Source organism: Bos taurus, chromosome 21 (genome assembly GCF_002263795.3).
Source record: "Bos taurus isolate L1 Dominette 01449 registration number 42190680 breed Hereford chromosome 21, ARS-UCD2.0, whole genome shotgun sequence".
Taxonomy (NCBI): Eukaryota; Metazoa; Chordata; class Mammalia; order Artiodactyla; family Bovidae; genus Bos; species Bos taurus.
In genome coordinates, this window is record NC_037348.1 from 32,535,566 (window position 1) to 32,562,846 (window position 27,281).

A 27,281-nucleotide genomic window follows, 5' to 3' on the forward strand; every position below is an offset into this window, starting at 1 on the left:
TCATAAAGAATTATAATATCTGAATGGATCAGTTACTAACAAGAAAATTGTAACAGTAATCAAAAATCTCCCAACAAACAAAAGTCCAAGACCAGGCAGCTTCACTGGTAAACTCTATAAAATATTCAAAGAAGACTACCCTTCCCAAACTATCCAAATAAAACTGAATAGGAGGAAAACCTTCCAAACTCATTTTACAAAGCCAGCATTACTATGATACCAAAACCAAAGACAACAACAATATAAAAAAAGAAAGAAAAAAAAAAAGAAAATTAAAGGCCAGTATCCTTGATTAACATAGATGCAAAAATATGCTACAAAATACTAGCAAACTGAATCCAACAATACATTAAAAGGATCCTATACCATGGTTAAGTGGGATTTAGTCTAGAGATGCAAAGATGCTTGGACATATACAAAATCAATCAACATGATACATTAACAAAATGAAGGATAAAGATCATATGATCATCTCAATAGATCTATTTATGATTAAAAAAAAACTCTCAACATAGAGGGAATTTACTTCCACACAACAAAGGCCATATATGACAAAGCCACGCTAATATCCTACTCAATGGTGAAAAGATGAAAGCTTCTCCTCTAAGGCCAGGAACAAGACACGGATGCCTACTCTTGCCACTTTTATTCAACATAGTATCAGAAGTTTTTGTTATTCAGTCACTCAATCGTGTCTACTCTTTGCAACCCTGTGGACTGCAGCATGCCAGGCTTCCCTGTCCTTCACCATCTTCTGGAGTTTAAACTCATGTTCATTGAGTCAGTGATGCCATCCAATCATCTCATTCTCTGTCATCCCCGTCTCCTCCTGCCCTCAACCTTCCCCAGCATCAGAGTCTTTTCCAAGGAGTCAGCTCTTTGCATCGGGTGGCCAAAGTCCTAGCTATAGCAATTAGGCAAGAAAAATAAATTAAAAGTGGAAGTTCTAGCCATAGCAATTAGGCAAGAAAAAGAAATATAAGTCATCCAAAGTAGAAAGGAAGAAGTAAAACTATCACTATTTGGTAGATGACATGATACTATATACAAAAAACCCTAAGAATCCACGTAAAAACATGTAGAACTAATAAATAAGTTCCGTAAAGTCAAAGGATACAAGATCAATACACAGAAATCTGTGACATTTCTATACACTAATAACAAATTATAAGAAAGAGAAATGAAGGAAATGATCTCATTTACAACAGAATCAAAAAGAATAAAATACCCAGAAATAAATTTAACCAGGAGGTGAAACACCTGTACAATGAAAAATATAAGACATAGAGAAAAAAACTGAAGAAGACACACACACACACACACAGAGGAAAGATATTCTGTATTCATAGATTTAAAGAACAGATATTGTTAAAATGTTCTTTTTAATCCTCCAAAGCAATCTACAAATTCAATACAATCCCTATCAAAATTTCAACAGCACATTTCAGTGAACGAAAGCAAATAATTCTAAAATTTGCATGGAAACACAAAAAAAATCACAAATAGTCAAATAACACTGAGAAAAAACTAAGCTGGAAATCTCATGCTCCTTGATTTCAAACTATGTTACAAGGCTTTAGTAATCAAAACGGTATGGTACTGGCACAAAAACGTACACACAGATCAACAGAACAGAATTAAGAAACCAGAAAAAACTCACACATAGGGAAATTAATTTATGATAAGGGAGTAAAGAACATACAGTGGAGAAAGGACAGTCTCTTCAATAAACAGTACTGGGAAAACTGAACAGTCACATGCAAAAGAATGAAACAAGACCACTATCCTATATCAGACACAAAAATTAACTCAAAATAGGATTAAAGGCTTGAATGTGAGACCTGAAATCATAAAATTTCTAGAAGAAAACAAAAACAGCAACTTCACTGATACCAGTCTTAGCAATATTTTACGTGTTCTGACTCCAAAGGCAAAGGAAACAAAAGAAAAAATAAACAAGTGGGAATTCAATCTAAAAAAGCTTCTGCTTTTAGGAAACCATCGTCAAAACAAAAAGGAAACTTACTGAATGGGGAAAGATATTTGCAAATCACATATCCAAAAAGAGGTTAATATCCAAAACATATATAATGAACTCACACAAGAACAACAACAACAAACCAATAAAAGCCTGATTTAAAAATGGGAGGAGGATCTGACTACATTTTTCCAAAGAAGACATACAGACGGCCAATAGGCAAACAGAAAGATGTTCAACATCACTGTGAGGAAAATGCAAATCAAAAACCACAATGAGATATTATTTCACATCTGTTAAAATGGCTGTCATTGAAAAGACAAGAAACAACAAATGTTGGACAGGATGTGGAGAAAAGGGAATCCTTGTACTATGCTAATGGGACTGTAAATTGGTGGACCCACTGTGGAGAACATTATGGAGATTTCTGAAAACAAAAACAAAAACAACTTAATACTACTACTGTATGACTCAGCTATTCCCCACCGACAGACATAAAAACACTAATTGAAAAGATATATATATACACACAGCCAGGTACTGCTGTACTACTGTATACACTTCACTGCTGTACTATTCACAGTAGCCAATATATGGAAACAACTGTCCACTGATGAATGAATAAAGATACAGCACAAATACATATAAAATGGACTATTAACTCACCATGGAAAAAAATGGAATCCTGCCATTTGTGACAACATGGATAGACCACAAAGGTATTATACCAAGTGAAATAAGTTAGACGAAAAAAGAAAAATACTATATGATTTCACTCATACGTGGAATCTAAGAAAACAAAAAAATAAACAAAATATAACAAAACAAACTCAAAAATATAGAGAACAGAGGGGAAAGGGGTTAAGGGGTGGGTAAAGGAAGTGGGTGAAGGGAGTCAATTGAATGGTAATGAACGGAACTAGACTTGTGATGGTGATCACTCTGTAGTATATATAGATATCAAATTATAAGGTTGTATATCTGAAACTGTTGTTTTTAAAAGCTAACTTTTTTATCATAAAATTTAAAGATGTATAGATAATAGATAATCTGTAATAGATAATACCAAACTCTACTTCAAATCTGAAGCCAAGAGAGAGAAAATTAGAGGGAAATCCGTATAGTAGGATTGAGTTTCCTAGTCAGAGAGCTAGTTCATAAAAACCCAGACCATGTGGTCCTATAGGAGATAAGAGAAGAGAGGATTAACATTCATGCAGCTTTTTTTTTTTTTGCCTTTTACAAAACATTATAAAACACTCCCTTTTCTAGATGATGAGTTTTTTTAATAGACTTTTGGAATGCAAAACTGACAACAGAACTACAAGTTGCATTTATAATAGAATTCAAACTTTATTTGCGTGTTTAATAAACATTTACATGTGAAATAAAATCTAAGTCAATAATTAAAGTTCAACTTCCTAAATTAGGAACTACCATATTATTTCTAGACTGCTGATAGCATAATTTACATATTCACTGATGCTATCATTCCACAAGCAACATATGTGAGGAAAGGGGTATATAAGAAACAATGTAAACTTTGTCTTAATCTATACAGAATAAAAAGATCGTCAAACTACAGGATCCTCTTCTCTCCTTATTATTAACTTCCTCATTGAATCTGGAAGCCAACAACCTCTTTTAACTTCAGGTCAGGACCATAGCTGAATTAAGAAATGGCAGTCCATCTGAAGTATTTAGTTGTGAGGTTTAACATTGTGAATGCAGCCAGTCCTCAAAGGCAAATGCTGAAAAACAGTCAAGGGATATTGCTGCAAAAACAATTTTTCAAGTCAAAGAGAGAACTGACATCAGGAAAATACATTTTATTGCTTCTCCAATGCCTTAAATCTTTCACACAAACTCCCACAATTACTCCTACTTCATACCCAAATAAAATCTATAAAAATTGTTTCACACCTGGGAAGAAGGCAGTTTCTCGGCATTTGAAATATTCAACTCATTATTTCAAAATATTTAAGAGGTACATCACGGCATCTTGTCTTGTAATAACAAAAGTAACTCAATCTCTTATGAAAATTATTGGTGGGGGTGGGGGGGAACCTAATTCTAAACTATGAAAAGTGCTCCTATCATATAAAGGATTTACAAGAAAACTGTTTTCCTGCTTCTCTACCATGGAGGCAGACCCAGGGGATTAAGAGGAAAACTTTCCTCAACTATAAGAAAACAAATAGTCTACTGAGTATGGATGAACCTATAAAGCTAAAATCTTTCATTAATTTTCAAATGTTATATTTCTACCATTCTTTATTTTATTCAACAACACAAGACATTTACTACACCCCATGCATTATTTTAAACACTGTTCAATTATTAGCTCATGAACTCTCTGAGGTAGGTACCATCAATATCCCAATTTCACAGATGAGAACACTCAGGCATAGAGAGTAATTTCCCCAAGATGATTCAATCTCAGGCAATCTGGGTCCAGAATTCATGTTCTTAACCACAATGCAATGTTGACTCTTAAAAAGTAATATGCTCATGAAAGCCCAGTGTCTTATAGTAAAATAGTTAATAAAAATCTGCTAAGCAAATGAAGAGGGGAAAAATAGACGTAGCAAAAAGTAGAAAACCTATCTTTCATAGTTTCAACACATTACTATAAGTTTATTTTCCATCAGTCTTCTTTTCTTGTTCACAGAGTTTTTTTTTTATTTTCCCTTTAGCTATCACTCAGCAAACATTATTTTCTAGAAAATGCAAAATTTTAAAATATTAGTCTCTCAACATTTTTAGAATAACAGTTAAAATTAATTGAATACTATATATCAAACATGTGCTTCCTACATATTGTTATCTCACTTCACAATTCCATCAAGTAGTTATATTATTATTCCCATTTTACAAATGAGGAAACTGAAGCACAGTTAAACCAACTTCAGATCCCATGGATAGTAATCAGTTGAGCCAAGATTCAAATTCAGGCAGCCTGATTCCTGAATAGAATTCTTGACTACTCATAGAGGACAGGATTATGAATTACTTGAAAGATAAGGATCATGTTTTTAAGAGTAGTATTGTTTGTTTGAAAGTGAAAGTCTTAGTCAATCAGTCATGTCATGATTCTTTGTGACCCCATGGACTGTAGTCTGCCAGGCTCCTCTGTCCGTGGAATTCTCCAGGTAAGAATACTGGAGTGAGTTGTCATTCCTTCTCCAGGGGATTTTCCCAACCCAGGGATTGAACCTGAGTCTCCCACATCACAGGCAGATTCTTCATCATCTGAACCATGCCCTCCTCCAGGGATGGAACCCTGGTCTCCTGCATTGCAGGCAGATTCTTTACTATCTGAGCCACCAGGGAAGTCCATTGTTTGTTTGGCTTAGGCTAAAATGAGAATGTTAACACACAGTTATTTTACTTTGCCCTAAATCTGAATTACACAAAGTTTTTAATACCTTAAGGTTACTTGAGCAAGCTAAATAACTCTTTATGTCTTAATGTAACAGTCAAGTATTTTATGTAACTCCTTCATTCAACAACCATCTGAGTATCCATTTCATGCTAGGCATTGTGCTAATAAGACATAGTCTTTACACTCAAGGCAGAGTCTCTTTTTATTCAGCATATGAATAGAATAAAGCTTTCCACAATTAATAAATACAACATACTGTACATACAAATAGTTAACAGCTTTGCCAACCATTCAGTGGCAGAATTGAGAATGGAATCCTGTGATCTTTTTGCCCCTTATGTTTCTAACGTAGATATACCCCTCATTTCTCTTACAGGTCCTAGAGAGTGATCGAAAAACTACTACTGAGTAAATACATCTGCATGTCTCATGCCATATCACCTTTTAATGGCTGGCAATGAAACCTATCCATTTTTAGTGCAACAGAGCTAAAATTAAAATATTTTACTTAAACCTAGGTTTACTATGTTACACATTTAAATTACTTTTAAAGTTCCATGATCACATTTGGATATGAATTTAATAAAATGACAAATGTGAGTGTCTAAGAAATATCTGCAGTAACAGACAAATTTGGCCTTACAGTACAGAATAAAGCAGGGCAAAGGCTAATAGAGTACTGCCAAGAGAATGCACTGGTCATAGCAAACACCCTCTTCCAACACCACCAGAGAAGACTCTGCACATAGATATCATCAGCTGGTCAATACCAAAAACAGACTGATTATATTGTTTGCAGCAAAAGATGGAGAAGCCCTATACAGTCAGCAAAAACAAGACCTGGAGCTGACCATGACTCAGATCATGACCTCCTTATTGCCAAATTCAGACTGAAATTGAAGAAAGTAGGGAAAACCACTAGACCATTCATATACGCCCTAAATCAAATCCCTTGTGATTATAGTGGAAGTGACAAATAGATTTAAGGGACTAGATCTGATAGATAGAGTGCCTGAAAAACTATGGACAGAGGTTCGTGACATTGTACAGGAGACAGGGATCAAGACCATCCCCAAGAAAAAGAAATGCAAAAAGGCAAAATGGTTGTCTGAGGAGGCCTTACAAATAGCTGTGAAAAGAAGAGAAGCAAAAGGCAAAGAAGAAAAGGAAAGATATACCCACTTGAATGCAGAGTTCCAAAGAATAGCAAGGAGAGATAAGAAAGCCTTCCTCAGTGATCAATGCAAAGAAATAGAGGAAAACAATAGAATGGGAAAGACTAGAGATCTCTTCAAGAAAATTAAAGATACCAAGGGAACATTTCATGCAAAGATGGGCACAATAAAGGACAGAAATGGTATGGATCTAACAGAAGCAGAAGATATTAAGAAGACATGGCAAGAATACACAGAAGATCTATATAAAAAAGATCTTCACAACCCAGATAATCACAACGGTGTGATCACTCACCTAGAGCCAGACATCCTAGAATGCGAAGTCAAGTGGCCTTAGGAAGCATCACTACGAACAAAGTTAGAGGAGGTGATGGAATTCCAGCTGAGCTATTTCAAATCCTAAAAGATGATGCCGTGAAAGTGCTTTACTCAATATGCCAGCACATTTGGAAAACTCAGCAGTGACCACAGGACTGGAAAAGGTCAGTTTTCATTCCGATCCCAAAGAAAGGCAAATGACAAAGAATGTTCAAACTACCGCAAAACTGTACTCATCTCACATGTTAGTAAAGTATGCCCAAAATTTTCCAAGCCAGGCTTCAACAGTATGTGAACTGTGAACTTCCAGATGCTCAAGGATTTAGAAAAGGCAGAGGAACCAGAAATCAAATTGCCAACATCTTCTGGATCACTGAAAAAGCAAGAGAGTTCCAGTAAAACATCTACTTCTGCTTCATTGACTACATAAAAGCTTTTGACTGTGTGAATCACAACAAACTATGGAAAATTCTTCAAGAGTTGGGAATACCAGATCACCTGACCTACCTCCTGAGAAATCTGTTTTCAGGTAAAAAAGCAACTGGACATGAGTGGACATGTCCAGTTCAGTTCAGTTCAGTTGCTCAGTCGTGTCCGACTCCTTGTGACCCCATGAATCGCAGCATGCCAGGCCTCCCTGTCCATCACCAATTCCCGGAGTTCACTCAGACTCATGTCCATCGAGTCAGTGATGCCATCCAGCCATCTCATCCTCTGTCATCCCCTTCTCCTCCTGCCCCTAATCCCTCCCAGCATCAGAGTCTTTTCCAATGAGGCAACTCTTCGCATGACGTGGCCAAAGTACTGGAGTTTCCGCTTCAGCATCAGTCCTTCCAAAGAAATCACAGGGCTGATCTCCTTCAGAATGGACTGGTTGGATCTCCTTGCAGTCCAAGGGACTCTCAAGAGTCTTCTCCAACTCCACAGTTCAGAAGCACCAATTCCTCGGCGCTCAGCTTTCTTCACAGTCCAACTCTCACATCCATACATGACCACTGGAAAAACCATAGCCTTGACTAGACGAACCTTTGTTGGCAAAGTAATGTCTCTGCTTTTGAATATGCTATCTAGGTTGGCCATAACTTTTCTTCCAAAGAGTAAGCGTCTTTTAATTTCATGGCTGCAGTCACCATCTGCAGTGATTTTGGAGCCTAGAAAAATGAAGTCTGACACTGTTTCCACTGTTTCCCCATCTATTTCCCATGAAGTGATGGGACCGGATGCCATGATCTTTGTTTTCTGAATGTTGAGCTTTAAGCCAACTTTTTCACTCTCCTCTTTCACTTTCATCAAGAGGCTTTTGAGTTCCTCTTCACTTTCTGCCATAAGGGTGGTGTCATCTGCATATCTGAGGTTATTGGTATTTCTCCCGGCAATCTTGATTCCAGCTTGTGCTTCTTCCAGCCCAGCGTTTCTCGTGATGTACTCTGCATAGAAGTTAAATAAGCAGGGTGACACTATACAGCCTTGACGTACTCCTTTTCCTATTTGGAACCAGTCTGTTGTTCCATGTCCAGTTCTAACTGTTGCTTCCTGACCTGCAAATAGGTTTCTCAAGAGGCAGGTCAGGTGGTCTGGTATTCCCATCTCTTTCAGAATTTTCCACAGTTTATTGTGATCCACAATAAATTGCCAACATCCACTGGATCATCGAAAAACAAGAGAGTTCAAGAAAAACATCTATTTCTGCTTTATTGACTATGCCAAAGCCTTTCACTGTGTGGATCACAATAAACTGTGGACATGTCCAGGTGGTTCCAAATTGGGAAAGGAGTATGTCAAAGCTGTATATTGTCACCTTTCTTATTTAACTTATAGGCAGAGTATATCATGAGAAATGCTGGGCTGGATGAAGCACAAGCAGGAATCAAGATTGCCAGGAGAAATATCAATAACCTCAGATATGCAGATGACACCATCCTTTGGAAGAAAGTGAAGAAGAACTAAAGAGCTTCTTGATGAAAGTGCCACACGACCCAGCAATCCCACTGCTGGGCATACACACCGAGGAAACCAGAAGGGAAAGAGACACGTGTACCCCAATGTTTATAGCAGCACTGTTTATGATAGCCAGGACATGGAAGCAACCTAGATGTCCATTAGCAGATGAATGGATAAGAAAGTTGTGGTACATATACACAATGGAGTATTACTCAGCCATTAAAAAGAATACATTTGAATCAGTTCTAATGAGGTAGATGAAACTGGAGCCTATTATACATAGTGAAGTAAGCCAGAAAGAAAAACACCAATACAGTATACTAATGCATATATATGGAATTTAGAAAGATGGTAACGACAACCCTGTATGTGAGACAGCAAAAGAGACATAGATGTATAGAGCAGTCTTTTGGACTCTGGGGGAAGGGGGGGGGATGATTTGGGAGAATGGCATTAAAACATGTATAACATCATATAAGAAACGAATTGCCAGTCCAGGTTTGACACAGGATACAGGAAGCTTGGGGCTGGTGCACTGGGATGACCCAGAGGGATGGTATGGGGAGGGAGGTGGGAGGGGGGTTCAAGATGGGGAATACGTGTACACCCGTGGCGGATGCATGTTGATGTATGGCAAAACCAATACAATATTGTAAAGTAAAAAAATAATAATAATAATTTTTTTAAAAAAAGAAAGTGAAAGAGGAGAGTGAAAAAGTTGGCTTAAAACTCAACATTCAGAAAACTAAGATCATGGCATCTGGTCCCATCACTTCATGGCAAAGAGATGGGGAAACAATGGAAACAGTGAGAGACTTTATTTTTGGGGGCTCCAAAATCACTGCAGATGGTGACTGCAGCCATGAAATTAAAAGATGCTTGCTTCTTGGAAGAAAAGTTATGACCAACCTAGACAGCATATTAAAAAGCAGAGACATGACTTTGCCAACAAAGGTCCATCTAGTCAAAGCTATGGTTTTTCCAGTACTCATGTATGGATGTTGAGAGTTGGACTATAAAGAAAGCTGAGCGCCAAAGAATTGATGCTTTTGAACTGTGGTATTGGAGAAGACTCTTGATTTCCCTGGCCAGCATGGAGATCCAACCAGTCCATCCTAAAGGAAATCAGTCCTGAATATTCATTGGAAGGACTGATGCTTAAGCTGAAAATGCAATACTTTGGCCACCTGATATGAAGATCAACTCATTGGAAAAGACCCTGATGCTGGGAAAGATTAAAGGAGGGAGGAGAGGGGACAACAGAGGACGAGATGGTTGGATGCATCACCGACTCAATGGACATGAGTTTGAGTAACCTCTGTTTGTGATGGACAGAGAGGCTTGGGGTGCTGCAGTCCATGGGGCCGCAAAGAGTCGGACACGACTGAGCAATTGAACTGAACTGAAGACGATCCATGAAAGCAGCAGTCAAAAGTGTCACATGTTCACAGAAGATGAAGGCCACTTCTGCTTGATTTTACACTGAAACAAATTTTTAAACAGTCTGAAGTCTAATCCCATTGATTCTGGAAAGGTGGTAGAGAGATAAAAGTTAAAAAGTCAAGTGTAACAGAAACTCTCCTAACCAGTTCACTTGCTTAATTGATAGCTATGACTAAAGGCACAATTACTAACCTGAGGCCTTAAAATGACAGGGGACCAAGAGCAGAAGCAACTTAAGAAACCAAGATCAACATGCAGAAGAGATTCTCCGTTTTGATAATTGCTAGTGCGTGCTTGAAACCTTGACAAGCTTCTTATCTGGTACATATTTATATCAGTGTTTATATGTAGCTGGCACATGCTTGAGTTTATTTTTTCTGATGCCTATATCCTCTAACTAGCTTTTTTAGTATGTATTTGAACCATTATCTGGTATTTGCCTTCCACTGCTATTTTCTTTTTCAGTCTGTAATTTGTCTCATCCTAGATTATAAATTTATGGCTCAATGCTAACTCCTGAAACAGCTCAGTGCCTTGCAAATAATAGGTACTGACAAACTGTTTATTAATAACAGATATGAAATCCATCCTAAAGTCCCACCCCAATCCTTACCATTTTACAGAACTATTCCTCCTCATCTCTCTAACTGGGATGCCCTGTGGTCAGTCCTTGAATCTCTTTTCTAACTACACTCAACTCAGGTGATCTCATCTATACTGATAATTTCTAAATGTATACAACCTAGATCATCACCCTCCTCTGAACTATAGATTCATTTGTTCAGTTGCTGACTTGACATTTCAATTAGCATGTCTATTAGACAACTCAAAAATGTAGCCAGTCTGGAACGGAACTCTTGAATTCTACCCAGAAACCTGCTCTGCTCATAGTCTTCCCGTCTCTGAAAATGACAACTCCACCCTTCCTGTTGCTTAAGCCAAAAACTTTAGAGTCATCCTTGATGTCTCTCTTTTCACATTCCACATTCATCAGCAAACCCTGTTCGATCAAAACATACCTAGTTAGGGTCAGAGATACATTTTACACACAGAAATAAATAGAGGTATGTGTGGATACACAGATTAGTAAGCATACGTATATTTCCTAGCTCTGTCCACAGAGAGCATCTAGCAGAAGTGATATCCCATTAACAACAAGCACACCTAGCATCCAGATCTTGACCTCAAAATACCATTCTCCAATAAAAGGAATGAGAGTTTGGTGAAAAGAAATGAGTCTAGGGCTGAGGAGGAAAGATACAAGATAAGCCTGAAACATCTAGTAGTGCCAGAGAATAAAGAAGCGTAACACGTACACATACAAAGGACAGGAGCGTATCAAAAGGACACAGAAGTCAACTAAAAGAGCTCCCAATGGGCAAAGCTGGAATAATTTGGGCAATAAAAGAAATAATGATACCAATTGAATTATAACCCTAAGAATAAAGTATCCATGAATTAGAACTGATATGATTAGATAGATAAAAAGATAGAGAAGGAACAAACCTTCCTTACAGAAGAATTCCAATCAGTAAATGCAGTAAGAATGAGGGAAAATAAACAGTACATTTAGAACATCACAGCAATAATTACTACAGGCAAGATTATTGGTGAATGCTAAAAGTAGCAGAAACAGGATACTGGCAAAAGCTCAAAGTATCTCCCTCAAAATATTTACCAATTACTGTGGTGGTTTTAATATATGTCCATAAATTCTTTGATACATCTCCCTCCAGGAAGTAGAGCTTAATTCCCCTCCCCTTGAGTGTAAGCTGAATTTAATGACTTGCTTCTAACGACCAGTGTATGGAAGGGGGAAAATAATGACTTTCTAATGCAAAAATCTGGCAAAAACTACCTTACCTAAGTGATCGCCCAGTGATGCCATGTTGATAAGAAGGTATATTAACAAGGGAACTTTACTCTGTGGTGTTCTTCCTCAAAATTCTGTAACTAATCATGAGAAGATATCAGAAAATCTAAACTGAGGAACATCCTATAAAAATACTTGACCAGTACTCAAAAGTATCAAGGTCATAAAAGGTAAGGAAAAACCAAGAAACTCATGCATTAGAAGAGACAAAGGAGACTCGACAACTAAAACCAATGTAGTATCCTGGTTTGGATAATGCAATGGAAAAAGGATATTAGTGGAAAAACTGGTGAAACACAAAGTCTGCAGCTTGGCAGAAGCACTGTACCAATATTAACTTCTTAGCTTGACAAATGTACTGTGGTTATGTAAGATATTAATATTAGGCGGAAAAAGGTGAAGGGTATATGGCAATGATTTTTAATAGGAGCAATTTTGCCCCATAGGGGGCATTTGGTAATGTCCAAAGACATTTTTGATTGTTACAACAGGGGGATGGTACTGCCACCTATGGACAGAGGCCAGGGATCTGTCTAACATCCTATATAGCACAGGACAACCCCCACAACACAGGTTTATTTAGTCCAAAATGTCAATAATGCTGAGACATTAAGGAACTCTATGCATTATCTACGCAACTCCTCTATAAATCTAAAATTATTTCAAAATAAAAAGTTAAAAATATATCCAAATCCAATCATTTCTTATCAGTTTCCTAATGTAAGACACCACTAACTCTCAAATAGATTTTTAAAGAGAGCCTCCTAACTGATCTTCTTGCTTTTACTCTTCACTGTTTTAGAACGCTTTTAACACAGTAGCTGGAGTGGAGTTTTAAAAGCATAAATCTGACCATGTCATTTTGCTTAAAATCCTGTAATGGTTTCTATCTCAAAAAGTAAACACCCAAGCCCTTCCAGTGTTCTACAGGCTCTATGTAGTCTGGACCCAGTTATTTCTTGAACTAAACCACTTTCTACTCTTCCATTCTATTCACTGTTACTCTTCTATTCACTCCAGTCCAGGCACAACGCCCTCCTAGTGTTCTGGAATATACGAAGTACACTTCTGCCTCAGGGCCAACGCAAAAAACTGTTTCTTCCACCTAATGTGCCCCCTTACCTCCTTCTTAAATTCTCTGCTTACTCCTCACCAAGTCCTTCCCAGACATCCTTTTAAAAGTGCACATACCCATTGGCATACCTGTCCTGCTTGCCTGCTCTATTTTTCTCTACAGCACTTATCCATCACCTTCTAATACTGTATAACAAGTTACTTATTTTGTTTAATGTCTGTCTTTCTCTCCAGAAAGTAAAGTCCATCAGGGCATGGATTTTTGTCCGTTTGGTTCACTACTATAACCTCTGCACCTAGAACAATGTTCAGCACACTTAATGCTAAACAAACACTGGATAAATGAATGATACACCTTTGAAGTCCTAAATTTAATATCCCAGTGTTGCTCTACCACTTTGCATCATTACTGCATTTTCTCTTACTCCTCACTAGAGAGGACTATGGTTTGGAGAGCAAAGAATAGGCTCAGATCTTGGTTCTATCACTTGAGAGTGTGTCTCTAGACATGTGATTTAACCTTTCTAAATCCTTGGTTTCTTCATTCAAGAAGAATGACAAAGGGATGGATGTTAAGGTTAATAACACTTTTGTTAGAATGAGAAATAAGGCATTAAAGTATATAACACATAGTAGTAGGTACGCCATAAACAAAAGCTAATATTTTTGCTCCCTCCTCACTAGCTCTTTGGCTTCACACTGACCTCTAGCTCCCAATTTCTCCCAGTTGAATCACCTCTTCTATGATTTCTGCTCATGATCCAACCTGGACTCCACAGTTCACTCCAGTCACAGCCTTTTAACATCATTAATTTGCTCAGCCGACTGCCCTTCAGGTATCTCTACCAAGCAGGCATCTGCACAAAGCTGTGCATAACAGCCTGGGCTCTCGAACTGAATCACCAGGGTTTGAACCTCAGTTGTTATCTCACCATCAAGGAGAATAACAGTACCTACCTTTAGAGCTCTTGTGAGTTTCTTCAGTTATACCCAGAGTGATCAGTGCTGGAGAAAAATCAAACCATGCAAACTGGAATCCCTACAAATCTGAGGTCTAGAACCTCAAATGGGCCCTCTATGCTGCCTAACAATTCTTTTTCATTATCCTAGTCATGTATCTATTTCTTTCCCATTCCCTTGAAAGCTATTAAGCTATTATATTATTGACATGCTTTTTTAAGAACCCCTATTTTATCATGCTCTCCCTCATTCTAGGCAGGTACTCAAAAATGTTAGAAGACACATCAACTCATTCTCCCTCCTGTCCCCATCATTTAGAAACTTGTTTACACTGCCTCCAATTTCATCTCTTTTCCTCATGCTCAACGAAGAAGGAAAATCAAGGCCAACTTCTCTACCTATGCTTTGGATCCCATCCCTTACTATTGCTTCCCAAATCCTGGCACCATCAATCACCTCTGCCCCCCATCTCTCTCCTCCCCACCCCACTTTAATTTCTCCTCTACATTGGTTCATTACAAGCCCAAATAAATACGCCCCAAATCTTATTTTAAAAAGGGGGGAGAGAGTAAACTTTTCTAAAATCCCTTGCATCTCCTTCACCTATACTATTTGTTCAGTCCTCTGTTGAAAACACTATATCTCTCACAATTAGCTACATTTCTAGTTGTCATTGGCTCTTCAACCCCCTCACCCAGAAAGCATTACAATGTAGCTACCTGCTCCAACTGAAGTAACAAATGACTTAATCATCAGGTCTTAAGGGCTTTTTTCCCCATTTTTATCTCACTTGGCCTTTGCATGGCGAGATACAGTATTCTCCACTCCTAGTCCTTGAAATACTCTTCTCCCTCAGCTTCCGTGACAAATCTCTCATAGTCTCCTTTTTCAACTTTGGTCTATCTGGCACAGATGGCTGGCTTCTCTTAGTTGTCTGCCCCATTCAGTAGCTCACAACAGAAACGTGGGAATCATGTTAAACTGTCAATCTTGCTCAACTCTATAATCTGATTATTTACCCTATCCTGTTGATAATACTTCCTAAACCTGTTACACATACACCCCTCTTCTATCTCTCTCATCATTTCTCACCAGGAATGGCTTCCTAACTGGTTCTGCTTCTAGTTTTGCCCTTCTCTAATCCAGCATTCACCTCACTGCCCAGAATACAAATATGGTTCTTCACAGCATAATTCCCTGACTCCCTCCACCCAACTAAATCCTCACTGCTGCTGCTGCTGCTGCCGCTGCTAAGTCACTTCAGTTGTGTCTGACTCTGTGCGACCCCACAGACAGCAGCCCACCAGGCTCCACCATCCCTGGGATTCTCCAGGCAAGAACACTGGAGTGGGTTGCCATTTCCTTCTCCAATGCATGAAAGTGAAAAGTGAAAGTGAACCCGCTCAGTCAAGTCGGACTCTTAGCGACCCCATGGACAGCCTTCAGAATAAAGTTAAAGCCCCTTAGCTTGTTTCATAAGGCATTCAGTGATTTAACTCCTTAACACTTTTTCATCCCCTGTTCTACACTCTGTTGTCCACATGTGCCTATTGAATACTTTAACAAGGCTAGACCAAACTGAGATATGGTGTAAGGGTAAAATACATACCAGATTCTGAAAACTTAGTTTGAAAAAGAGAACGTCAAATATCTCAATAATACTTTTTATATTGATTACAGATTGAAATATTTTATATATATCAAATTAAATAAAATATATTATTAATTTCACCTTTTACTTTTTAATGGGGTTAATAGGAAATTTTAAAATACACATATGAATTACATTTGTGACTTACATTATTATATTTTTACAGAACAGCACTGGTCTAGAATGTCCTTTCTCTTTTTCTGAACCTAGCCCTGTCTATTTCTGAAGATTAGCTGAGGTAACTCACTGAGATGCATTTCAGGACACTCCCCTCCCAAGGCTCCCAAGTACCCATCCTCCTCTGTGTTTCTATCCAAAGGAATTCACTTACACCTGTTATATATCACTCCACATTATAATTATTGGTTATCAGCTATCTTCTTCTGCTAAACTATATGCTCCTTGCAAAAAGGTATATCATTCTACATATACTCAGGGATTTCCACCATGCCTACCACTTAAAAGGCACTCAAAATATTTGCTGAACAAATGTGAACTATCTATTCCTGGCCTGAAAGTTACTAAAATTTCTCCAAGGAAAACAAATCAGCAAAGAAGGAACCTAGATTTTTTTCCAAGAGCTCCAGTAATGAAAGGATCAGAATGATGCTAGGAAGCAGGAATTACAGTAAAGAGAAGAGTAATAAGAAAATAGGGCTCATCATACACACCTCTTACAGTGAAAACAGGAATTTGCAGCAGTGATATGGAGCCTTGAACTCAACTTGGCATGCCAGGGGCCACAGTTTGGTTCCTAAATTACTCAAATAACCCATCCAACAAAAGAGTATGATTTGGCAGGTTTCAACACAAACAGCTAGAGCCCAGCACCTGTTCCACTTAAACAGAACATCATTACAGTTAAAAACAACAACAAATCTCTCTCATGAAGCAAATGCTAATCTCATGATGCTTCACCATAGAGCAATTTAGAAGAGTTATTATATGAAATGTGCCAAAGCATGAATTTATGGCTGATGCTTATTTGGCAAATATGGTTGGCACTGCTAGATGTTGAAAAACATGTATGCAAATAAGCAAATAAAAGTTTTTAAGCTCTCAGACTTAAATATTTACATTATCATAAATGTACAAAGATAAATGTTTATATGAGAACACATATAACACATTCCAGGAACATATTTTTAAACATGATTGTCAGGAACAGTTATGAAGTGGCATTATTTCTTTATGGGCCTCGTGGTAAACTCTTAAAAATAAATTTTGACTGAATGTTAATGGGGTACAAAAATTATGGAGGAGGTTTCTCTGTACTATCACTGGGTAAAATGAATAGTCACAGTAACATAATAGTTCAAAGCAATCTTATCTTTTCCTTTCACCAAAATACTTTTCTTCTCATCCTGGAGCACAGCCAAACATAAAGGTCAAACCCTAAATGGAGGGTCAGAGGTGAAGAAGAGAACCACATATCAAAAAGGCTTATAGAAGATACTTTGACATTTTCCCCACATTAATATAGTCATGTTAGAGTCTCCAAAAATAAAGACATGATAAAATATTTCCCCCTCTTCCCTTCTGACAGTTATGGAAAGATGTTTGTTTTTTCACATAGTTTGCGAGTTGGTCATAGCCAAAACACATAGTAATCGTATGAATTCTGCTTCCATTGTTAACTGTTCATCTCTGGGCAGAGGCTACAACTCCCATTCTGAAGCCAAGAAAATGTACCATACATGCCATTATAGTTTACTAAACGAGTCACCAAAGAGAAGCAGGCACTTCAGAAAGTAATTAAGGTAGTCAGTGAACTGAGCTATCTAGAAGTGCTCTGAGATTACAGGAGAAGCCATCATGAAGCAAGTATTCAAGATTGCTCACAGAAAGTTTTACCCCTGTGGGTAATTCATGGTTTTCACTTCTACACTGCAGAGAGCAATATGGGTTCTCCGACTATACACATTACCACATCATTCCATTTATCAAGGAAAAAAGAAAAAAAAAGACGTTGTGGCTGAATAAAAGTCAAGAGGTAGGCCCCAACACAGAATCCTCAAGGCAATCCCAATTCAGGTGAAAAGCTGATGACAACACCATACAATGACCCAAAATCAGACTTTCATATATAATCTTACCATATTTAACAGACACAGAGAAAAATGTATTGAGTTTTCTATAACAAGGCCAACAGAAATGAAATCATAGTTTTCCTTTAGCTCCTTTCCTATCCCCTCAACGCCAGCCTTCCAGTAACTCCATTCCATAGCTCTCCGATTCCTAAACGAGGATCTTAAAAACACAGCGGACTGCAAAAAAGTAACATTTAATGGTGGGAGGGCTCCTCTTTCCTGTTGCTCTCAGCAGTCTTTCATGTAGTCAAAGGGCGAAAAAAAAAAAAGAAAGAAATCAAGCTCTCAGACGGATGGTGCAGGCGATTGGGAGAGGGTAGAAAAGGGGCTCAGACGGCAAGTCCTCATCGTGGGGGGAAAGAAAAGTTACAAGAATGAACGAATCAAAGGGCAAAGGAGATACAAGACTGACCTCACGAACCACTCAAAACCCCCAAATAACCAAGCAAACCCGCACGTTAGGGGGGCTCACAAACCGCAGAGCGAAGTGAGCAGGCAAAGAGCCACCGGGTTTCGCCCTGGCGCTGTTGGCCAGGCTGCGCCGGATCCTCGGGTTTGGAGGTGGATGGGGATGTCCCTGCAGACTTCGCAGGAACGAGAGGCGTCCTTCCTGCCCTAGCCTCACCGCGTACACCTCCTCCAGGCTTCACTTTCCCCAGCAGCCTTCCAGCTGCGCTCGGGGGCGTCCCCCGCCGCCAGGTCCCAACTTTCCCTCCTCTGGGGGGCGCCGAGCCACCGGGGCCGCCGCCACCGCAGCCAGCGAGGGAGGGGGCGGGAGCGGGGGAGGCAGGGGGCGCGAGGCGCCGACGGGCCCCAGGGACGGCGGGGCGCGGGGGTGGCCGTGGCCGGAGAGCCCGCGCCGGGCCAGAGGCACAAGCCGCCTAAGCCCCCGCGGCGGCGCCACCCAGACCCTGCGCCGCCCCGCCCGGATTCCCCCAGGTCATCCCCCTTACCCGTCGGCGACCCTAGTCCCACAAGCCGGCGCGAGAGGACAGAAGGGATCGAAGGGGACGCGGACAACCCTGCCCCCGTTACCTGAGGGGCTCACACGCCGTCGCGGTGACCACCTTCGCCGACCGTCCCGTACCCTTCCTGGTGACCGCCGGCGCCGCCGCCGAGCAACTGACACTGACTAACAACAACTAACTAACTACTAGCCGCCGCCGAGTCCACCGCGCGCTCCCGGCCGCCCGCCGCCCGCCCGGCCCACCAGCCAGCCCGCCTCCTCCTAGCCTCGCGCGCCGCCTCCCCGCGCGCGCACTCGCCGCCGCGCTCCTGGAGCGAACACGCGCGCGCGCGCACACCGGCTCTCTCCCAGTCCCTCCTCAGCCCCGCGGGAGGAGTCACCGTGAGGCCCCACCTCTCGCGTTCCTGCCTCCCGGGAGAGACCTAGAGCACGTCTGATTGGCCGAGGGGGCGTGGCCAAGGGAAGAGGGAGGGACAACCAGGACCTTCGTCTGGCGTGAAGGGAAATTTTAGTTCAATTACGTTTAAGCGGAAAAGGGGAACGAAGTACTGGCTCATTTGGAGCCTCAGGCCCCTAGGTCAGCCTACCATCGAATACAGAATATGTATCTTCAAGGACTCCAGCACACAGTAATCACCAATTTAAGCCCAATATTTCTGCAGGCCTTAATTTTAAAAACTACAACTCCCAGAAACCTCCGCGAAAATAAGTCTCACCTTACGTAATCACGTAGTCCTTCGCCGCCTTTGAACAAAATAATCCCTTCATTTTTCTGAAGGTATGGGGAATAATATTTCATTTTTCTCCTCACTGGAAAAATTTTAAATGCAACGATTAAAGAAGTTACCTATGGAAGGCAGTTAAGAAATTAGGTAAAGGGAAAGAAAAGACATTAATATAAAGTACTGCGGAGGAATTTTTGTCAAGCTGTGAGACGACGGAGTGAGAAGAGTGAAGGCGGTTGAGAGGGGCTCAGGGAATTGTCCTGTGTGCCAGGGACTTTCTTTAGGCCTCGGGCCCCTGTCTACCCCTATCGTCAGCAGGTCAGTAAGCAAGGCGAGCTTGCGGGTGGCCACAGTGGAGGTACCCTTTACCCCTTGAAGATCACCCCTCTTTTGCTATTACTGGTTTGCCTCAGTTTGAGGCCGACTGAATGGGGGCGCCTCACTTCCGGTTGGGGGAGGGGAGGAAGGCCCTCCTGGGGGAGGGGGGGAACATAACTCACTTCCTGTGGGGGTAGGGTGATAGGTTGGGGTGTCCAACCCATTTCCCGTGCCGGCGAGAGCTTGAAAAGGTGATGCTTGGTGCCATATGCATAGACAGTATCTTAAAGCTTTGGGATTGTGTCTTATGTGAAAAAATTAGGTTATTCCAGTTGTGCTGATCACCAGACTCCAGTCAGAATTTATGTGAGTTTTGATTCCATGTGTAAGGTGAAAATTTTTTCCCCAATAGAATTTTCTTAATGCATTTTTCAAAGAATTCGAAACGTCTTGTTAAAATTTTCTACCCATCTGACTGAGCAAGATGACATGCTTTCCGGTGTGACTCATGAATTGCCCACCCTGCTCCCCAACTCAAGTCCAACCTTGACTTAAGAGTATGGTATAGCGGTATTCTTTGCCTTGACGTGCCACAGAAACTCTATAGCTCTTCTTAAAGAGGTTGTTTATTACAGGACTCGATATTTTACGTAAACTATGAAGCATTTTCACAAGAGTGAAAATATACCCAATTAACAGATGTTACCCTAACTGATGTGATTGGTGTCTTAAATCCTTAGACCTGTTGCTTTTAGGGTGCAGGTTCTGCCCTGTGCCTGAAAACAACTTCCTCAGCTTTAAAAATCGATTTAATTAAATTACAAAGGGGGGAAATGTACTACAGTGCGACTTTCACAGATGTTTCATGTAAGTTACATATAAGAATTTTTAAAGCTGAGGAAGTTGTTTTCAGGCAGAGGACAGAACCTGTAAGAGACGTGGGTCCCATCCCTGAGTCAGGAAGATCCCCTGGAGTAGGAAATGGCAAACCACTCCAGTATTCTTGCCTGGGAAATCCCATGAACAGAGAAGTCTGGGCAGGCCAAGGTCCATGGGGTCGCAGAGAGTCTAACACACCTGAGCGATTTAGCATGCATATGCATGCACACGCACCCAGCATCGATATAAAAATGGTGTCTACACTTTGTGGTTTTAAGGCATGGTGCACGGATCCTGAAATTCAGCTCAGATTTTAAGTAGGGGGGAAATTTGGCTCATAAAGGACAAAAAATATGTACCAAAATGTTCTATTTTCCTATATTCTCGGTGTTTTGTAAGAAACTACCTGTTAAGTAATAAACACTTACCAGTTTGATTTCTTGGCTTGTTTTCAAGTACCACAATACTTAGTGGGTGGTGAGGGTACTGAAAGGATCAATCTATTTGGTGATTATAAAATCTCAACAGCATTAGTAATTTTAGAATATCTATCAAGTGAACTGTAATGTCTTTCAAGAATATTTAAAAGAATAAAGCTTTTGTATTTTTTTTCCTTTAGGGTTCTCACCTAATCTACCCTCAGAATTTGCAATTGTTTTGATTCTAGTTCTTTTCAAAAGCTTTTTGTTTAGAGTTTATTAGAAAATCTGATTTACACTAAAATGTTCAAACAACTGTAAAACTTAAATGTCACAATAAGGAAAAAGATATGTTTTGACCTTTTATAGACATAAAGACAAAAAAGCTAAGACCCAAAAATCAGTGAATTACCTTTTCAAGGACTACAGAGTTTCTGCAAAAGCTGAAAAGACAGGACCTATTTATGTCTGTGTTACTATTAATAAAAGGTTAGGAACATGTAGACTGCCTCAAGCAAGTATTAATTAATTGATTAGAAAAACATGTTCATTATCTTCTGTTAGTGTACTATAGAAGAAAATATTATATGAGACTCCTGACAAACTATTAAACTACAGCATTAAGAACTATTGAAGTGAGTAAAACTTGTGGAATTAGATGAAATAGAGAAAAAGTAAGTTAAAATATTGATTGAAATACAGTAGTAGTGCCTTTAGGAAACTATCTTTGGAAAGCAAAGGAGTTTTTAAAGTTGGTCTTTATACCATTCCATGGAAGAAATGCAGTATAATAGAAATAAGAAAAATTGTTGCAGCTGAGAGACTTGAGCAACTTAAAGAATTGTCTGTTCAGAAGAAAGCAATTTATAAAGCACATATCTGAAAGAAGATGTTTTGTGATAAGTGGCAGTTATTCATTGGTTCCATCAAAGAAGAAATATTAGAAAACCTTGTGGAAAATAGAGGGAAGTTCATGGAACCTGCTTTTATTCTCTTTAAAAGTGTTTTTGTAGAGTAGTTTGCTGTCTTCCAAAGGCTTTTTTTTTTTCCTTACAGTTCTTTGTTGCAGTTTTCTTTGCATGTTCTAATAGAAACATTATCAAAATTAGAAAAATAAAGACTTTTGTAGGTGTATTCTGTGGCTTCTTTAAGTAAATGAATTTCATTCCATTACTTGCCATCAAGAAAAAAGAGATTGTCCATTTTTTCATAATATTTAGATTAGATAACCATTTTCTTTTTCAAAAAGCAGTCATTAGATATACTGCTCATAGCAGTTTGAAATAAAACAGTAGGTCAAAATTCTGGATTCTGTCTCACTGAAGTTTAATTATCCAGGAAGAGCTAGATGCTATCTCTAATGCAAAAGGATCTTTTCATTCTTTTGTCTACCTTTCTTTGTAAAATCATGCTCTTGTTTTACAACTATTGCTTTTTGGTATATTTGTTGTTTTGATAGTTCCTTGTTTTTGCCATTGAGTTGAAAAGGAATATGCTAATAACATGAATGGTCCTTAAACCTGCTGTTCTGCTGTCATCTCAGGGCCATCAAGAGTATTCAAATGAGAATACCCCTTTCATGACCTTTCATTATTTCAAGAAAAGTTTATTGAGTGCTTACTATGTAATAGTCTCTGTTTTAGGATCTTGAAATACATCAGTGAATACACACAAATATCCATATTCTCTTGGAGTATCAGTTCAGTTCAGTCATGTCTGACTCTTTGTGACCCCATGAACCGCAGCATGCCAGGCCTCCCTATCCATCACCAACTCCCGGAGTCCACCCAAACGCATGTCCATTGAGTCGATGATGCCATCCAACCATCTTATCCTCTGTCGTCCCCTTCTCCTCCTGCCTTCACTTTTCCAGCATCAGGGTCTTTTCCAGTGAGTCAGCTCTTCACATCAGGTGGCCAAAGGATTGGAGTTTCAGCTTCAGCATCAGTCCTTCCAATGAACACCCAGGACTGATCTCCTTTAAGATGGACAGGTTGGATCTCCTTGCAGTGCAAGGGACTCCTCAAGAGTCTTCTCCAACACCACAGTTCAAAAGCATCAATTCTTCAGAACTCAGCTTTCTTCACAGTCCAACTCTCACATCCATATATGACCACTGGAAAAACCATAGCCTTGACTAGACGGACCTTTGTTGGCAAAGTAATGTCTCTGCTTTTTAATATGCTGTCTAGATTAGTCATAACTTTCCTTCCAAGGAGTAAGCCTCTTTTAATTTCATGGCTGCAGTCACCATCTGCAGTGATTTTGGAGCCCAGAAAAATAAAGTCTGACACTGTTTCCACTGTTTCCCCATCTATTTCCCATGAAGTGATGGGACTGGATGCCATGATCTTCGTTTTCTGAATGTTGAGCTTTAAGCCAACTTTTTCACTCTCCACTTTCACTTTCATCAAGAGGCTTTTTAGTTCTTCTTCACTTTCTTCCAAAGGGTGGTGTCATCTGCATATCTGAGGTTATTGATATTTCTCCTGGCAATCTTGATTCCTGCTTGTGCTTCCTCCAGCCCAACGTTTCTCATGATGTACTCTGCATAGAAGTTAAATAAGCAGGGTGACAATATACAGCCTTGACGTACTCTTTTTCTTATTTGGAACCAGTCTGTTGTTCCATGTCCACTTACATCTGTTGCTTCCTGACCTGCATACAGGTTTCTCAAGAGGCAGGTATACTCCAAATCAAAACTGGAATTTTGCTCCCTTGATATTCCTAAATAAGCTCTGTAGTGTGATCATTGTTCAAACTGAATCAAGAAACAGCCCTAAACTTGATCTCTTTCGGTCTTGATCTCTAAGCATTCTAAACCCAGTCTTTAATATTTCAGTTGAATTTTTCTCCAGACCAGTAAAAGTCCCTGTGTTAAATATTCAACCCTTTTCATCGATGCATGCATCACAACCCTACCATTCTAACCTCCTTTGTGTGGTACAAACAAAAGTGAACAGTGGGGAAAATAGGGGATCAGATAGGCCTGGGTTCAAAAGTGATGTCTACATTTTACTAGCTGAGCTTCTTACTAGCTTGGTAACCTTGAACAATTTATTTAAGCTCTCTGAGCCTCACTTGTCAGAAACCTAAATGGGGTTATTTTATGTAAATCACCTGGCAGAATGCCTGTTGTTAGGAGCTTAAAAAACAGTGAAAGTGTTTGTCGCTCAGCCGCGTCTAACTCTTTGTCACCCCATGGACTGTAGCCCACCAGGCTTCTCTGTCCATGGAATTCTCCAGGCAAAAATACTGGAGTGGGTAGCCATTCCCTTCTCCAGAGAATCTTCCTGACCCAGGGATTGAACCCAGGTCTCCTGCATTGCAGAGTCTTTATGTCTGAGCCACCAGACATGGGAAGCCCATTAGGAGCTTAATGAATGCTATTATTTTACCCCCCGGTTTGCTTCATTCTAGCTATTGGGATATGCCTGCATGACTGTTGTAAGCCTTATTCCCAGAAGTATGGGGATGCGGTGCTAGGATTATTCAAATTCAGCCTTTCCCAATCTGAGTAATCTAAGCATGCCCACTTAGCTGTCAAGATTTTACTTTTTGTTCTTTGCAGAAGAAATCACTAATTTCCGTGATTATTTTAGATAATAAACAGAAGAGTTTCTAGAAAAGGTTAAAGAATCACTAATTTGAATTGTTAAAGGAAGACTTTTTGAATCAGTCTTCTAAACCTATTTAAATATTAAGCCTAACATTCAGGAGTCTTCTCTTGTTACCCATCTACACATTCCCAACTAAATTGGTCTCTGGGGCGGGGGAGGCGGGGGAGGTGGATGTATCTTGTACCCAACCTTTTCTATCTTGGTTCATACTATTCATTGTGTGAAACCTTTGTCTTTTCCTAGGAAAATCCTTATCTATCTATCAGAATGCCACTTTCTTTGGCCCTTTCTCAAGTACCACCTTCAGCTTCAAAAATTATTTTCTGATGTCTGTCCTCTAGTACTTCTGTTTTCCCAACTATATGTGCTGTGTCTGTTGACCCTTCAGAGCATTTTGTACTTTTCTTGCGGCATTTAAAATCCAGTATGACTGATATTGTTGTTGTGTATTTCTGTTGTTGTTATTGTTGTCAGGCGAGTGTATACTCCTCGCTTCTGTCTCGTTGCAACAAAGATTTGGAGTGACGGACATTAAAGCCCTCGGCATGTCACAGCTCTCGGGTCTTGGGCAGACCAGACCGTGTTATAGCTCTTAGACAAATCAGTGTTACAGCTCCGTGTTACAGCTCTATTTTATTTAGATAATAACAGGAAAATCCATCCTCAAGGCATGAGGGCATGTCAACACAAAGACGCAAAGAGAAGCGCGTCCCACCGCGTGGGAGAGAGAGCGAGAAAGTGCGCAAGCGGGAGAGAGAGAGACCCCCAGCCCTTTGGCTCCTCTTTTTATACGTTTTTCCTCCCCCTGGGCCTGCCCTATGTAAATTGGGCTGGCCAGAAGTGTTGTTTGTTCTACCTGAGGTCCTCACTCTGGTCCTCAGACATTCCTTTGTTCTATTTTTGCGGGCTTTTCCCTTCCTTGTCTTTTAGCCACCACCATTCTGGACTCCTGTTTCCTATTCTACCTACCTAACATTCCCCCCTTAAGAGATGGGAGGCCCAATTCTTTGGGAATAGGGGTGTCGAGGTCTTTCTGGCTACTTCCTGCTGAACTGGGATGGCAAGGGGTATTGGGCCTCCCCCTCTTGCTAGTCTCAGGCCTCAGAGTCCTTATAGCGATGTCCATCTAAGGGTGAGTGATATTTTCCGTGGTCAGCTGTAGTTTTATGTCTTTGTTGAACTGGCACTGCATGTTGTAGCTTGTTGACCTGGGTAGGGACAAAACAGATTAGACAATTGACACTACATGGAACAATCATAAGCAGCATCAATATGGCATAACAAGGACTAGTGGGGCATTAGCCAATTCCAAATTCACATCGCCAGGATGGCTTAAGTCCCTCCTTGTTCAGGAATCAGAAGATCTATCTCGTGTCTGTTTTGGAGTACAATCTTTGTCAAGCTTTGTTGGCTCTTTAGAGCTCTCCTGAGAAATCTTATCCCCAGAAACCAGATTTTGGGGGTGCTCATTAGAATGGCACTCATTGATAGTCCTGAATAGGTATCTGAGATCTCCCAGGGGCTCACAGGTGTATCAAGTGTCCTCTTCTGTTTTCTTCCACAGCTTAACTCATGAGTAGTGAATCCAGGAGTCTTGTCCTGGTACCTTGACTGCTGTGGGGGTAGAAAGTATTACAGAGTAGGGGCCCTTCCATGTGGGCTGAAGTTGAGCCTTTGGGGACCCATCTTTCCAGACTTTAATTAGGACTTGAGTCCCTGGAGCATATAGTGGTGACTCCTTAGAATCTTTTGGGTCCTGTTCATACCCCACAAGTGTATATCCTGTTGGAATTGCCCAATGGCCATGGTGTAAGACTGGAGGGTCTGAACCTCTGGATCTAGGAAGAGGTCATTGAGATAAACAAAAGGTCTCCCATATAGCATCTCATAAGGACTAAGACCAACCTGTTCCTTAGGGGCAGTGTGGGTTCGGAGGAGAGCTATTGGTAAAGCCTCTTTCCATCCCAGGGAGGTCTGGGTTATCTTTTTTATCACTGATTTTAAGAATTGGTTGGCTCTTTCTACTTTTCCTGAAGACTGAGGCCTCCAGGCACAATGGAAATAATAAGTAATGCCCAGTGCTTTCGAGACCCCTTGGGTGACCTTAGAAGTAAATGATGTCCCATTGTCACTTTGTAATGACCTGGGCAGACCAAATCTTGGAATGATTTCATGGAGCAGTTCTTTTTACCACCTCCTCAGCCTTCTCAGTCCGGGTAGGAAAGCCTTCAGTCCATCCTGTGAATGTATTTATCATGACTAATGGGTATTTATACCCTTGAGAAACTAGCATCTGGGTGAAGTCCATCTGCCAGTCCTCTCCTGGGTAGGCCCCACGTTGATGGACGGGCTGGGCCAGCTGGGGTCTTCGAGCTCCTTGGGAGTTGTTTACTTGGCAAGTGGGACAAGAGGAGACCACTTGTCTTATAGTTGTTTGGAAGCCTGTTCCTCTGAAGGACCTTTCT

At 40.2% G+C, this 27,281-nt stretch overlaps 2 protein-coding genes across 18 annotated transcripts in view; one reads left to right on the forward strand and one right to left on the reverse strand.

The window, feature by feature from the left end:
- Nucleotides 1-19,019, reverse strand: part of PEAK1 (pseudopodium enriched atypical kinase 1) — a 315,088-nt gene extending 296,069 nt beyond the window's left edge. For all 16 annotated transcript variants that reach the window (XM_003587568.6, XM_024982037.2, XM_005222004.5 and 13 more), the window contains exon 1: nt 18,924-19,019. The gene's annotated coding sequence lies outside the window, so the exon portion shown is untranslated. The remainder of the gene's footprint in view (nt 1-18,923) is intronic.
- A 352-nt stretch (nt 19,020-19,371) lies between these two features.
- HMG20A (high mobility group 20A) overlaps nt 19,372-27,281 on the forward strand; it is a 77,083-nt gene continuing 69,173 nt past the window's right edge. The window contains exon 1 of one of the 2 annotated variants that reach the window (XM_010817060.4): nt 19,372-19,633. The gene's annotated coding sequence lies outside the window, so the exon portion shown is untranslated. 2 annotated transcript variants of the gene reach the window in all.